The following is a 14,222-nucleotide window of genomic DNA, read 5'->3' on the forward strand; positions in this document are numbered from 1 at the left end:
ATAGAGTCTTAGGGCCATCGTTTGGTACGCCAGCTCTCATTATCAACTGCTATGATTTTGACCGAAGGGGAGATATAGTTGAATTTGGAGACAAACATCCCCATGGGAGTACAAATCAAATAATAACAATAGCTTACATTTATAGTCCCACGCCCGGTAGTGTTCTGCGTGCTCTGTGTGCATTCACTCAGTCTTCAGAACAGCCCTGAGAGTTAGCTACCGTTATTATCACCACTTTACAGGTGAGGAAGCTGAGGCCCAGAGGGTAAGCAGCACCAAAGGTCACTGAGCTAGTAGTTAAGTTGTTGAGCTGGGATTCAAGCCATGGGTGATTGGCCCTGGAGTTCATGCTCTTCTGCTTCTAGCAACTTCCCAGTTGTCTTGAGCCGGAGGCTGGTGGGGAGGGTGCAGAACAGCTTCGCCTCTCCCTGGCATGCCTCACCCTTCTAACTTGGCTGGTGATGGCTTTGGTAAGAAACGTGCTGCTGCCAGCATGTGTAGCCGCTTTATGTCTGGGCCGCATCTGGGAATGTGGGGGGTAATGAAAATGATTTTTCTACTTTTTTGGATGTAATTTTGCTTTTTTTCCCTTTCAGTGGACTACCAAAAAAAAAAAAAAAACCAAAAAGAAATTGAATCAATTGTCATTATATATTAATAGGATGGATGAAAACAGAAGCCCAGCTTCTGAAAACTTCCTTTGCAGGCTGTCTCATGAAATGTTCTTGCTTCTTAACTGGTGTAACTTAAGATATAATGGTGTCTACATAGAATTCTCCTAAAAACTCAGAAAACTTTTTAGCTTTAAAAGGTGGTATGTTTACACTTTCTTCTCCCTCTCTCCTTTCTTCCATCCTAACCTTGCAAAAATAACCCAGCATTGTTCAGGGCTACTTTTTTTCATCCTCTGTTTTGAACACATAAGTTTTAGGTGTGTGTGTATGTGTATGTGTATATAATTGACAGTACAAATAGTATATGTGATGAGGAAATGCACATTTATGTGTATATGCTAACAAGCCAATTCTAAATGCAGTGACATACTAGAGTCAAATTTTACTTTCTAGGTATTGATTTAATTTAAATACTTGCTGTTTTGGGGTGCCTGGGTGGCACAGTTGGTTGGGCAGATGACTCTTGGTTTTAGCTCAGGTTGTGATCTCAGGGTCATGGGATTGAGCCCCGAGTCAGGCTCCATGCTCAGTGTGGAGTCTGCTTGAGTTTCTCTCTCCCTCTGCCCCTCCCCACTGTGTTCTCTTTCTCTCTCTCTCTCTCTCGAATAAATAAATAAATCATTAAAAAAAATACTTGCTGTTTTGACCTATTAGGCATTCATAGTGGGTAGTCTGTCTCTAATCTTCGTAAGAACAAATTATTATCAGTTTTTTTCAATTTCCTTGAGACGAGCCTGACAAAAACATAAAATTTAACCAAGGTGCTAAGGACTCAGTTAAAACTAACAGTGCTGCTTTTAATCAAGGGGCCTGACAGAGGGATCCAATGGGCTGTAGGAGTGTCCATTGGGGAGCTGTCTGCCGTCCAAGTTCTTTCTATGCCAGGTCACCATGGGGCGGCTTCATTATTTTGTTTGAAGTAGATTCCTAAGACATCAGATGTTCTCATTTGTAAGTTCATAAACACATTCCAAAGCCCAAAGCAAATGACTTTACTTACCCGCAGCTTTCATACAGCTTGTGCTTAAAAACAAAAAAAGAAAAAGACCCTTGACACATTTTCATAGGAAGTGAAAAAAGCGACACTTAAAACTTAGAAGTGGTTGGTAATTGCTGGAGAAGGAACTACCATTTAGGTGGGCTAGATTTCGTTGGGGAGCTCTGTGCTGATGCTTTGGGGGTACACAAATAAAGAAGGCAGTGAATACAAATACAGTGAAGGGCAGTATATGACAAAAGCTACAAAGGCATGTGTTAGGAATCCAAGAAACTCAGCGATTATTACTGCCCAGGGTGATAAAGACTTCATAGAGTGGTTTAAACTAGCTTGTGAAGGGCGGAAGAGCCCCGAGTGTATTTTATCATCTCTGTGAGGACAAGTACTACCTGTTTTTGCTCACCATTGTATCCCTACAACCCAGCACAGTGCCTGACGCACAGCTGGAGCTCAAGAAATTTTAGCTGAATTGAGTGAATGAGTGAGCGAAAGAGGAAGGAAAGAAAGTAGAGATTCCAGGGTTTGGGGTTAGCAAGATTCTGTTAGGTGAGGCAAAATATGTGAATGCAGGGAGGTCCCAGGTGAGGCTGGACACGTCTGAGGACTGGATGGTGGAAAGCTGTTTGGACCTCCCTTGTGCTGGTTTACCAATGGCAGAGAGACTGGTCAGAGCTCTCTGGTTTAGGCTGGGAGGTGGGGCTCCGTGGAGGCTGTAGCAGGATTGGATTAGGGTTGTAGCAGCGGGAACAGAAAGGCCAGACCCTGGGGGTGGGAGGGGTGGGAAGAAGCTAGAAGGGATGGATGGACTGTATTTGGGATTGACCAGGTTGGGGAGAGGGTGAGGAATTGAAGGTAAGTTCAAGGTTTCTGGCCTGGGTGACCGGGATAAAGGGACACCTTAAAGTAGGCAATGTATGTAAATCAGAAGGAGGATTTGCCTTTTTATTGCTTGGTTTTGTTTTGGGGATGGGGAAAGGAAGTAAAAAGGGGGGTTTATAATTAAAGTAAGGAGGAGTCTTTGTCTTTTATGATCTTTAAGGAGAAATCAGATAATGCCTGCTCAGGATTTTTAGATATTTACTTGTTTAAAAACTGAGAAGGTGGGTGGGGCGCTGATCTTAAGTTCCTTTCTGACTCCCTGATTTGAACTGGCTTAAGTGTCAAATTCATTGTTTCTTTTTTCTTTTCTTTTCTTTTCTTTTTTTCTTTTCTTTCTTTTTTTCCTTCTTTCTTTTTTCTTTCTTTCTTTCCTTCTTTCTTTCTTTCTTAGACCAACACATTTATTTTTAATTTTTTTAAAATTTATTTTATATTTTAAAGATTTCATTTATTTATTTGGCAGAGAGAGAGACACAGCCAGAGAGAGAGGGAACACAAGCAGGGGGAGTGGGAGAGGAAGAAGCAGGCTCCCAGCATATGAGCCTGATGCGGGGCTCGATGCCAGGACCCTGGGATCACTCCCTGAGCCGAGGGCAGACGCTTAACGACTGAGCCACCTAGGTGCCCCGAATTCATTGTTTCTTTAAAAAAAACTTTTTTGAGGTTTAGTTGCAATTTACCTTAAAAACTTTGGTTTTGTTGATCATCTAAATATTTCCAGGACCATCAAAGAATCAGATGTTGAATGAGAACCATCAAAATATCACCTTATTTTTTTAAAGTATGTACTATTTATTCCTGGTCCTCATAACTTGGAAACATCTGGTGAATGATCACAGTTATTTGTAATTGACAGTGAATTCCTTTATAGGAAATAGTTTGTATGAACTATAGTTTTTGAATAAAGTGTTTCTTTTCTTTTCTTTTTAAAGATTTTATTTATTTGAGAGAGAGAGAGAGAGAGAGAACAAGCAGTGAGGAAGGGCAGAGGGAGAGAGAGAGAGAGAAGCAGACTCCTGCTGAGCAGGGAGCCGCACTACGCAGAGCTCGATCCCAGGCCCCAGAGATCATGACCTGAGCTGAAGGCAGAGGGTTAACCAACTGAGCCACCCAGGTGCACCTGAATAAAATGTTTCATGTATTAAATTAAACATTTAATATTAAAATATTTTAATATTTTAAAGATGTTCACATCCTATTGATGAAGAATTTGCTAATTTGGACTTGTTCTTTTGTTATAAAATTTAATTTTCTTTTGGAGAACTGGAAAAGATGTTTTATTTCACATTTGCTCTGGCTCTGCCTGATGGATATACTCTAGTAATGCATTTATCTGACTGTGTCTGGGAATGTGGCATTCCAGGGAGACAGCTCTTACAAAGAGTTGGGAAATCACATCTTGAAATATGAAAGCAATTTTATAATTTGTGGAACTTTTCTAAGATGAATCTGCGTTTCTGCCTTCTTGTTTACTGCTTATAATTTGCTTTTTTTTTTTCTGTAGTACTCAGATTCTATTATAAGTTCATTGGTTGTACAGTTTCACTGTAACTCAGGAATGGTTTTAGCTGCTTCTAAGTAATGAAGGGCTCTCTGTTTATGTAGCAGATGGTGCCTGTTTGCTAAACATCTTGTTATCTTTTACTGGTTTTTATCGATGGCTAACTACTAGAAGTCGAGTACGTTTTAGGTGCTGCTTACTATTGGGTCAGCTTTTGACATTACTGTCAGTGTAGCCGCCCCTAATAGCTGCCTCTTCCCTATGGTCTGTCTGATGAGTCTAATATACTGTGGGTGTAGAAACCAGACATCATATTTTATTAGCCTTTGGTACAAAATAGGACTAAATGGGCTCTGTGTGAGAGTGGGACTCTCTTATAAACATGGCTAAAGGGCATGGGTTTTGTGGCAGGCTTTAGAAGAAACAATATGACTTTGTTTTTTGGCTTACTTAATAATTCTCATTTTTATTCCAGATTGAGATTTTTGAATTGGGGATCCTTGAATAACTCCTTCCTTCCTCCTTCCTTCCTTCCTTCCTTCCTTCCTTCCTTCCTTCCTTCCTTCCTTCCTTCCTTCCCTTCTTCCCTCTGTCCCTCCTTCCTTTCTTCCTTTCTTCCTTTGAGAGGGAGAGAAGGGGGTTTAGGGGCAGAGGGAGAGGGAGAGAGAGAATCTTAAGCAGACTCCATGCCTGGCGCAGAGCCTGACGTGGGGCTCAGTCTCACAACCCTGAGATCAAGACCTGAGCTGAAATCAAGAGTCATACGCTTAACCGACTGAACCACCCAGGCATCCCAAATAACTGATTTCTTTCTTTTTCTTTCTTTCTTTCTTTCTTTCTTTCTTTCTTTCTTTCTTTCTTTCTTTCTTTCTTTCTTCTCTTTCTTTCTTTCTTTCTTTCTTTCTTTCTTTCTTTCTTTCTCTTCTCTTTCTTTCTTTCTTTCTTTCTTTCTTTCTTTCTTTCTTTCTTTCTTTCTTTCTTTCTTTCTTTCTTTCCTTTCTTTCTTTCTTTGACAGAGATAGAGACAGCCAGTGAGAGAGGGAACACAAGCAGGGGGAGTGGGAGAGGAAGAAGCAGGCTCATAGCGGAGCAGGGAGCCCGATGCGGGGCTTGATTCCAGGACCCTGGGATCACGCCCTGAGCCGAAGGCAGACGCTTAATGACTGAGCCACCGAGGTGCGCCACAAATAACTGATTTCTTCTTCTATTCATTCTGTTTCTTTTAAGAGGATGTGGTATTGATATAGCATTTACATTAGTTCTGGTAGTCAATTATTGATTCTGTGAGGTTAATTAATCTGAAACGTTAAAAACTTTATTTTTTTCCTAAATGTGAGATAAAAAGGTTTAAAAAGGTCTCTTCTAGGAAGGTGTGAATGGGCTTGTAAAATAGTGCCTTTCCTGTTCTGATAGACCCTGACTAGGGTCTGACGTTGCGCTTTGTTCCCACAAGCCTCACAGCAGATTGCCTGCAGCTCCAGAAAACCCAAAAGTAAAGGCTTAGGATGATTTTAATGTGGCAAAATTCCCAGAACTGAAGGGGCTGCTAAGACAAAAGGAGTTGGGGTGATGTATATTCGGGGTGAGTCTTTAGATTGGGGGTTATTTCTGGAGCAGGCCACCTGGGAGCAAGCCGGTGATAAAGATACAGGCTGAAGGGGGGGGGGGATGGTGGGGCTGGGGCTGGGCTCTAGATCTTTCCCTGCAGTAGAGAGGTGGGTCATCTTGCTAGTCTCCTTCCCCTGTACTGCCTTTACTACTTAGGTCATTTTTGTCAATTTTGTCTAATTAGTTTTATTATGTGCCCAAAGCTAATAAAATGGGATATCTGGTATCTCTCCCCACGTTAATCTGGTATATGACTTAGAAGGATTAAGTGGAAACAGGCAGTGTTTTTGCAGATGTACCAACCACATCTTAGTCTTTCATTCCTTACTCAGTCATCTCTGTGCCAGGCGCTAGGGCTATAACATAACGGGGAGCCCATTCCAACCCAGCCCTGTGTTCATGGAGCTTCTAAAGTCCAGTGGGCGGTGGGGAGGATAGTAATCAAATAGAAGCACATAACAATGGAGCCTGGCCTGTGGTGATGGGGCCAGATCGTGGGGGTGTGTGTGAAGTGGGGTGAGGGCTGAGTTGGGCATGGGAGAAGGATCGGAGAAGAAGTTCCTGAGGAAGTGTGACTAGAGCTGAGACCTCAAGGGTAGGCAGAAGTTAACTAGGCCTGGGGGCGTGATGCGCTAAAGGCCTGAGGCAGGGACTAACAGGTATAGCTTGGCTGGAGCTTACTAGTATTAAAACCAGGGAGATGAAACCCCAGAGAGAGAGAGGTAGGGGCTGCACCAGCCTGGGCCTCACAGGCAAGCATGAGGGTTTTGCTTTTAATTCTAAGAGCTTAGAGGGGTAATATGGTCATCATTTAGAGTAATTGTTTTCCTTGTCCAGGCCTTAGTTGCTTTATGAAATGTGAGGAGGGTTAGTCTTTTAGGTACAGGGCATCAGTCATCATTCTGTTTTCTACCAAAGCCGTGAGTGTACTGTCTGCACAGTCACATGGCTGCCATTGAGTAAAGGGGTTAACTTATACTGCTTGGGAATGTTTCTGTGGGAGTGAATTTTAATTTTATCAGTGCATTCCTGAAGAACTCTCCTATCGTTTTCATTACTGCGAGTCTCAGAGGGAGTTTTCATTAACTGACTTGCTCCAAAGAGGGAAATCACAGAATGACAGACTCTGATGTTGGAAGCTTCCTTGATACCATCTAGTCTGTTGTCTGGCTGTAAGGCAAAGTGGCAACACTAACCTATTTTATACCAGCAGCGGGGCCTTGCTACTTGCCCCGGGGTAAGAAGGTACTAAGTGGAGAAAGCTTCCTCATACTTCCGGTATTATGTACCTGGACTTTCCTAAAAACCTAGAATAATGTACCAAAGACCAGGAGTCAAGAGTTGATACTGGCTTCCTTTGTGATATCAACAAATATCAAACTTCATGCAGGCAAATAAATGGTAATAAGATGAAGCTTCCTACCTTATGAAGCCACTTTCTGGTCTGTGGGTTTGTTCCCCACCTGAGTAGAAAGCATAGTGAATTTCAGGGCGAAAGCTCTGAGGTTCTTCCCCTTCTGGAGGAGATATTCTGAGGGAAATGACTTTGTGCCCAGACTCAACACACTGAGAGGGTGGAATGCATCCAATAGGGCCAGTAGCCCTTGGGAAACATGTGAACTCTTGAATGGGTTTGTCCAGTATGCATAACTAGAGTCTTAGACTCTTATTTTTTTGGAAAGATTTTATTTATTTTTAGAGAAAGAGAGAGTGCAAGTGAGAGAGAAAGCACGAGAGGAGGGGAGGCAAGGGGAGGGGCAAAGGGAGAGGGAGAGGGAGAGGAAGAAGCAGACTCCCCACTGAGCAGGGAGCCTGATGCCTGGCTCGATCCTGACCTGAGCAGAAGGCGGACACTTAACTGACTGAGCTACCCAGGTGCCTTAGAGTCTTAGACTCTTTAGTACATATGCATACACACACACACACACACACACCCACACACACACACACACACACACACACACAGAGTATACATTATAATATATATAATAGTCTATAATGTGTATAATGGCCAGAAGTGTGACATATAGAATATGATACAATATTTGGAAAGAATTTCTGAAGCCTTAATTCAGCAGCTTTATCTGATAGACGAGGATGTGGAGTCCCAGAGAGGCTAAGGCACCAGCCCAGGGACACTGAGCGATCAAGTTGGGACTGGAACCCCTTGCTTCCCAGGGGTCTTTAGTTTTCTATCAGACTCTATGTGACTGACATGGAGCTGGGGAGTTTCTTCGATGTGCCGTCCTCTTCCCTGGAAGTCAATGTCAGTGTGTGGTTTGTTATGCCATAAGGGCTTGAGCATAAGCCTTGAGTTATAAGGGCTTCAGGGTGTACTTTGATCGTAGATTAGTGTTTGCTGAGCAGTTGAAGCCTTTCTGAAATTTGATTATTATGAGTTTCAGCCATGTACAAGAACTTTGTCATCTGACTGGAGGGGTGTGGATAATATTCCAGCGATAGGGAAAATATTAGGTGGTGTGTGGAGCCCAGGGGACTGCCCTGATTAATTTCACCAGAATTTTATACATATACACACAAAAATGTAATCTCACTGTGCTTTGGAGGGTACTGCTACTCAGCATTTATCACACTGTGGTAATGTTTACTTGTCTTTTCATTAGGTGGTGAGCTCCTTTTAAGTAGGGAATAGTTTGCAGGCTTTCAGTAAATATTTGAGTGAGTGAGTGAATGAATAGACAAAAACTGTCAGCAGTGCTGGTAAAAAATTGAAGAGTTCGTATCCTTACAATAAGCTTATAGAATTTTTCCATCCTATTTATAAAGCAGTTAAATTTTTTTTTTTTGTAGGGGCACCTGGGTGGCTCAGTCTGTTGAGCATCTGACTCTTGGTTTTGGCTCAGGTTGTGATCTTAGGGGTTGTGAGATCGAGCCCTGTGTTGGGCTCACACTCAGCGTGGAGTCTGCTCAAGATTATCTCTCCCTCTCCCTCCCTTTTTGCCCCTCTCCCAAATAAATAAAATTAAAAAAAATTTTTTTTTGTATCGTGGGCACTCGGATTAATGTACTAACTTAGAGTGCCTTGTCCAGAGTAGGTGGTCATAAATTTTGTTGAATGAATGAGTACTGCTTGGAAAATAGGTTATCTTTTCGCTGAGGAGTTGAAAATTTTTAGATGAAACTTCTGATATGTAGAATAAGATAAAATAGCACTTTAGACAACGATTTCTCTGAGAATGGACCCACTTAAATTAGAGTTTATTTGAAAAACCAAACACAAAATAATGATATGTCATAAACTTCATAAATATTATAAGAAGACTTAGACACTGTAGGTATAGCAAAAAGGCTTTTAGGTCCAATTTATATTTCACTTCAAATCTGTAGGACCAGCACTGTGGGTATTAGGTGACCCTGTGGGTATCGGGTGACCCTGTGGGCAGTGGATGACCCTGGTAAACGATTGCTCTGTTCCTTGGGCTCCCATTTCTTTGTCCTCCCCAGAAGGAGATGACTCTCCTTTCTCTCCCCTCCCTACTTACAAGACTCCATTTTTTAAAAACTTCTTTCTTTTCAAAACAGGAAAGAATTTGATTTTAACTATTTATACTTACCAAGTAAAAGACAGATTAACTGATTTTTACTGAATAATTCATGAGTTTCATTCTGGTTATTGACCCATAATTTGCCAACCTAGAAGGGGAAATTTACAAATAGGTAAGAGAGATTCATTCGTTGGTTCATTCAGTCATTCCTTTCGAGGGAAAGCTGAGAGTACTTCGAAATAATCAAATAATATATCCATGATTTTCCTTGCCCAAATGAGCCCAAATGAGACCAGATTACCCCTCTCTCCCCCACCCAAGAAAAAGTGGTGGCCATTGCTTGGCTGTGGCTCTGGAGGCCTCTTCCTGGGAATTGCCAGAATGGAGTAAACACTGTCTACAGTGTCATTAACTTCAGGCTTAGGAGCCCAGTGAGCCCTAGGATTTTTCTTTCTTATGTCTCTGCAGGGCTTATCTCTGTCATTTCTCCTCCTCTTTCACTGTCCCCAGGTTGATGACTTCCATTTCTTCTCTTCTACCCTGAGCCCAACTCCTTCATTCTGCTGCCTTGGTTGCAAGTTGCCCAAGTACGTAGTTTATACTCTGTACCACATTTGACTTACTTCAATTGATATCAATTGGTTTTTGTATTTTAATGTTTCTCTCTAGTAATGGTCTGGCTTATTAAATGTGTTTCCATTTTCCTCCACCTCTGGTGAGGAGGATTCTTATAAAGAAGGATGTTGTTGCTAAGTATTTACCCAAAAAATACAAAAATACTAATTCATAGGTATACATGCACCCCAATGCTTATAGCAACATTATCTACAATAGCCTCGTTATGGAAACAGCCCAAGGCTCCATTGATGAATGGATAAAGAAGATGTGGTATATATATGCAGTGGAATATTATCCAGCCATAAAAAGAATGCTATCTTGCCATTTGCAATGACGTGGATGGAGCTAGAGAGTAGAATGCTAACCAAATACGTCATTCAGAGAAAGACAAATACCATATGATTTCACTCATATGTAGAATTTAAGAAACAAAACCAGTGAGCAAAGGGAAAAAAAAGGAGAGAGAGGTAAACCAAGGAAACAGACTCTTAACTATAGAGAACAAGCTGATGGTTACCAGAGGGGAGGTGGGGGGGGGTGAGATAAGGATGGGGATTAAGGAGGGCACTCGTTGTGATGGGCAGCAGGTGTTGTATGGAAGTGTTGAATCACTGTATTGTACACCTCAGACTAATATTATTCTGTATGTTAACTAACCGGAATTTAAATAAAAACCTAAAGGAAAAAAAGAAGCTTGTTGAAGGTGTCTTCTTTACTCATGACATTTTATTATATCAAAGTTGGTGATAACCCAGAAAAGCGTGAGCAGCCATGACCATTTTTGCCCCAATGATCTTGACATTTTCAGAATGTATTTAACCAGTTAGAAAACAGTATAAAAACATAAAACTATATAATCATAAATACATATATATTCTTAGAAATGCCAACATTGTGAAGAAATAATATATGAAATGGCCTTAAGATAGAGTTTGTTGGCTTTGTATGTGCCTGCAACAATTCTGATTTGAAGACCTGTTCTAAATTGTTCTTGGCTATGCAAAGGTTTTGACTGCATTTCTTAGTATGACTTGAGGTTCATCCACCCTTTTGTGAAATATGAAAGCTGGCCCATTTAGCTTTAAGATTTTGTGAGTGGGAAGCTCTGGGTTCAGATTGCTTCTCTTCTCCCCTTAACCTGGTGCCGTGGCCAGGATGCAGGCATAGCTTCTTCACTGCAGCTGTCCGATGCTCTTATAGCAACTCATTTCTTTGTGGGGACAGTAGAGGAGAGTGGGGACAGGATCCTCTTCTATTTTTCTCTCCTCCCCTGTTCTAGGTCTCAAATAGTTTTTCTGGAAATACGACCCCCTTGAACAAAAGAGGATAGGAATTCCAGAGCCTAACTTCACTGTTGGGAACTATGTGGGCCTCTGAAGGGGAAAGACAGTAATTTCTTCAAATGCTTTTCTGTACCTCACTCAGGTTACTTGGCAATTTTGCTAGTGTTTTATAGTTATTTTTGTTCTCCTTTCATCTTTTCATCTTGATTGGTGTTTTCTATCAGTGCAGAATACTGTCTGCAATGATGGAAATGTTCTATATTTTCATTTTCCTAATCAGTAGTCACTAGCTACATGTAGCTTTTGAATGCTTGAGATGGGCTAATTAATATGATGGGAGAACTGAGTTTTTAATTTATTTAGCTTTAATATTTGTTAAATTTTTTTACTTGAATATAGTTGACACAATGTTACATTAATTTTAGGTGTACCACATAGTGATTCAGCTTCTCTATACATTATGCTATAGTCACCGCAAATTTGCTACTGTCACCATACAACACTTACAATACCATTGATTGTATTCCCTATGCTGTATCTAATGTCTCCGTGACTTACTCATTCCATTACTGGAAGGCTGTATCTCCCACTCCCCATCACCCATTTTGTCTGTCCCTCACCCCTTTCTCCTCTGACAACCATCAGTTTGCTTTCTGTACTTATAGGTCTGGTTCTGCTTTTTGTTTGTTTATTCATTTGTTGTTTTAGATTCCACATATGAATAAAATCATATAGTATTTGTCTTTCTCAGTCTAACTTATTCCATTTAGCATTATACCCTCTAGGTCCATCCATGTTATCACAAATGGCATGATCTCATCCTCTCTTGTGGCTGATTAATGTTCTACTGTGTGTGTGTGTGTGTGTGTGTGTGTGTGTGTGTACATACACACCACATCTTTATTCAGTCATCTATGTGTATACACTTGGGTTGGTCCCATATCTTAGCTATTGTAAATAATGCTGCGATAGAAATAGGGTGTATAACTTTAATTAATTTAAATTTAAATAGCCACAGGTGGCTAGTGGCTGCCATATTGGGAGAGTAAAGATCAACTTAACAACATAGTCTGTATTTGATGTACTTTTTCCCATCTTACTGCAGTATACCACTTTACTTATCTGATGTTTGGTGAAACAGGTGTGTTTGTTAACCATGTTGCTTCCAAAAGTACACGTGGCTAAGCTGGCTGTGCAGTTAGAAACTATACAGCTTTGAGTTTGAAACTGAAGTTGGTTTCTAATGGTTGGTACAAAACTGGAATTAGATGCTTCGAATTCTTTATGCTTTCCTGAGATTTATTCAAAGAGAATCTAAAAACCTGATAAAACCATAACTAAACATTCTAGATTTACCTTAATATTCTACAAGTGTCAACATTCATGTTCGAGTAGGAAAAAACAAGGGATATTAGCTAAGAGTGTTGCTTCCAATAACTCAAGAACAAGGAAATCTCTGTGATAGAAACAGGGCTGTCTTAATCATGCTGGTAGGTGCTTATTTTTATATATTTTTTTCATTTTGATTCTTCTGAGTGGATTCTTGTTGACCATCCAAGACTGGTCAGTAATTAGGTATAATAAACATAGTTCATTTTGGATTCATGGGTATTTTGTTTATACTTACAACACAACAGCACACCGGGAACTTTAGAAATATATCAATAACTTTTTATTTCAAATTATTGCAAGTTTCCTTTTTTGGAAACTCTGTTTTTACTCTCATGAAGCCTGTGTATAGGGACAGCTAATTTTGGTGTTTCCTAGAATATAAGTTCCAAAATATTACCAACTTGCTTAATATAGATAAAATATACAACTGTAGGGGCGCCTGGGTGGCTCAGTTGGTTAAGTGTCTGCCTTCGGCTCAGGTCACGGTCTCAGGGTCCTGGGATCGAGCCTGGCCTTGGGCTCCCTGCTTAGTAGGGAGTCTGCTTCTTCCTCTCTATCTCCCTCTGCCCCTCCCCCCTGCTAATGCTCTCTCCCTCACTCTCTCTGTCAAAATAAAATAAATAAAATCTTTTTAAAAAATATACACGTTTAGTATTCCTATGTAAGACAAGTGGCTCCTGGTAGATTTGATGTAGTGTAATGACATATCTATGATAGTATAATTTAGGTAGCAGAAAAAAAGTGAATGGCTCCCTCAAAATAAAGGTCTTTTGGGGATGGATTTTTTTTTTAACTTGTTGATATTTAGTAAATTTATGGTCTAGGTGAAACGGAATCTGAGCATTAGTGACCAAAATATTCATAATGAGGACTCATGCGTTGAAGTTATGTATTATGAGCACGATATTCTTCTAAGCCTATACGGTATAAGATACAGACCCAGAGTGAGAGGCTTACTCTGTAGTTGGGCAGGTAGGACCTACACTTAAAAAAAAGGATAACTCAGAGTATGTGATAGTGTCTCAGATGGTAAGTTTTGGGAACTCTCTTTGAGAGAAGGGTAGCGTTTCCTAAGGGTGACCGGAAAGATAGGATTTGAACTGGATTTTGAGGAAGCTAGAGAGGAACAGAAAGAGAAAAAGGAGGGCACTCTAGCCAAGGAGACCAGTGTGAGTTGAGACTTGGATTAAGAATACGCATGGCGTATTTGAGAATAAGGAATGGACACGGTTGTTGGAATGCAGATTCCGTATGGGGCCCTTTAGGAGATAAGATCATCCTGGAAGCTAGGGGCATGATGTGTAGGGCTCTGATTGCAGGGCCAAGGAATTATTTTAAAGGGAGTAAGGAGCCGTTAAACATTTTTGAATGGTGGGAAGATATTTGAGAAGTGAGATATTATGAAGATTAATCTTTGGGGTGGAATACAGGATGATTGGTAAGGGAGAGGGAGAATTTAAACAGTAAGGATGTGAGGTGAAGAGGTTCTGCCCGTTCGTTGCTAACATAGGAATGGAAAAGCAAGGGATGACTTCGAGTAGTAGCTTTTCTGGTATATGAGAATGAAATTGATATTTATTTGTTGCCCTGTTGTGACTGAAAGGTTTCATGCCTGAGTCACTGGGAGAAGCAAATGTTTTGAGTCTGGTGGGCTGATTTGAAGGAAGGATGGGTTGAGTTTTAGATGTTCTGAGTTTCAGGTATTGGAAGGACTTGTAGGTGTGAGGTTCAAAGGTAGTTGAAGATGAAAAGGCTGATGCTGGG

The 14,222-nt window shown here is 40.8% G+C and overlaps 1 protein-coding gene across 9 annotated transcripts in view; it reads left to right on the forward strand.

Moving 5' to 3' along the window:
- Positions 1–14,222, forward strand: part of CDC14A (cell division cycle 14A) — a 190,235-nt gene that overhangs the window by 29,193 nt on the left and 146,820 nt on the right. Inside the window, exon 2 of one of the 9 annotated variants that reach the window (XM_045801670.2) lies at positions 9,676–9,752. The exons of 7 other annotated variants lie outside the window; for them this stretch is intronic. The gene's annotated coding sequence lies outside the window, so the exon portion shown is untranslated. Of the gene's footprint in view, positions 1–2,500; positions 2,524–9,675; positions 9,753–14,222 lie in introns of those variants that run through there. One more of the 9 variants, XM_045801671.2, reaches the window with a different exon arrangement.

Source organism: Ursus americanus, chromosome 12 (genome assembly GCF_024610735.1).
Source record: "Ursus americanus isolate L20-20 chromosome 12, mUrsAme1.1.p, whole genome shotgun sequence".
Classification (NCBI taxonomy): domain Eukaryota; kingdom Metazoa; phylum Chordata; class Mammalia; order Carnivora; family Ursidae; genus Ursus; species Ursus americanus.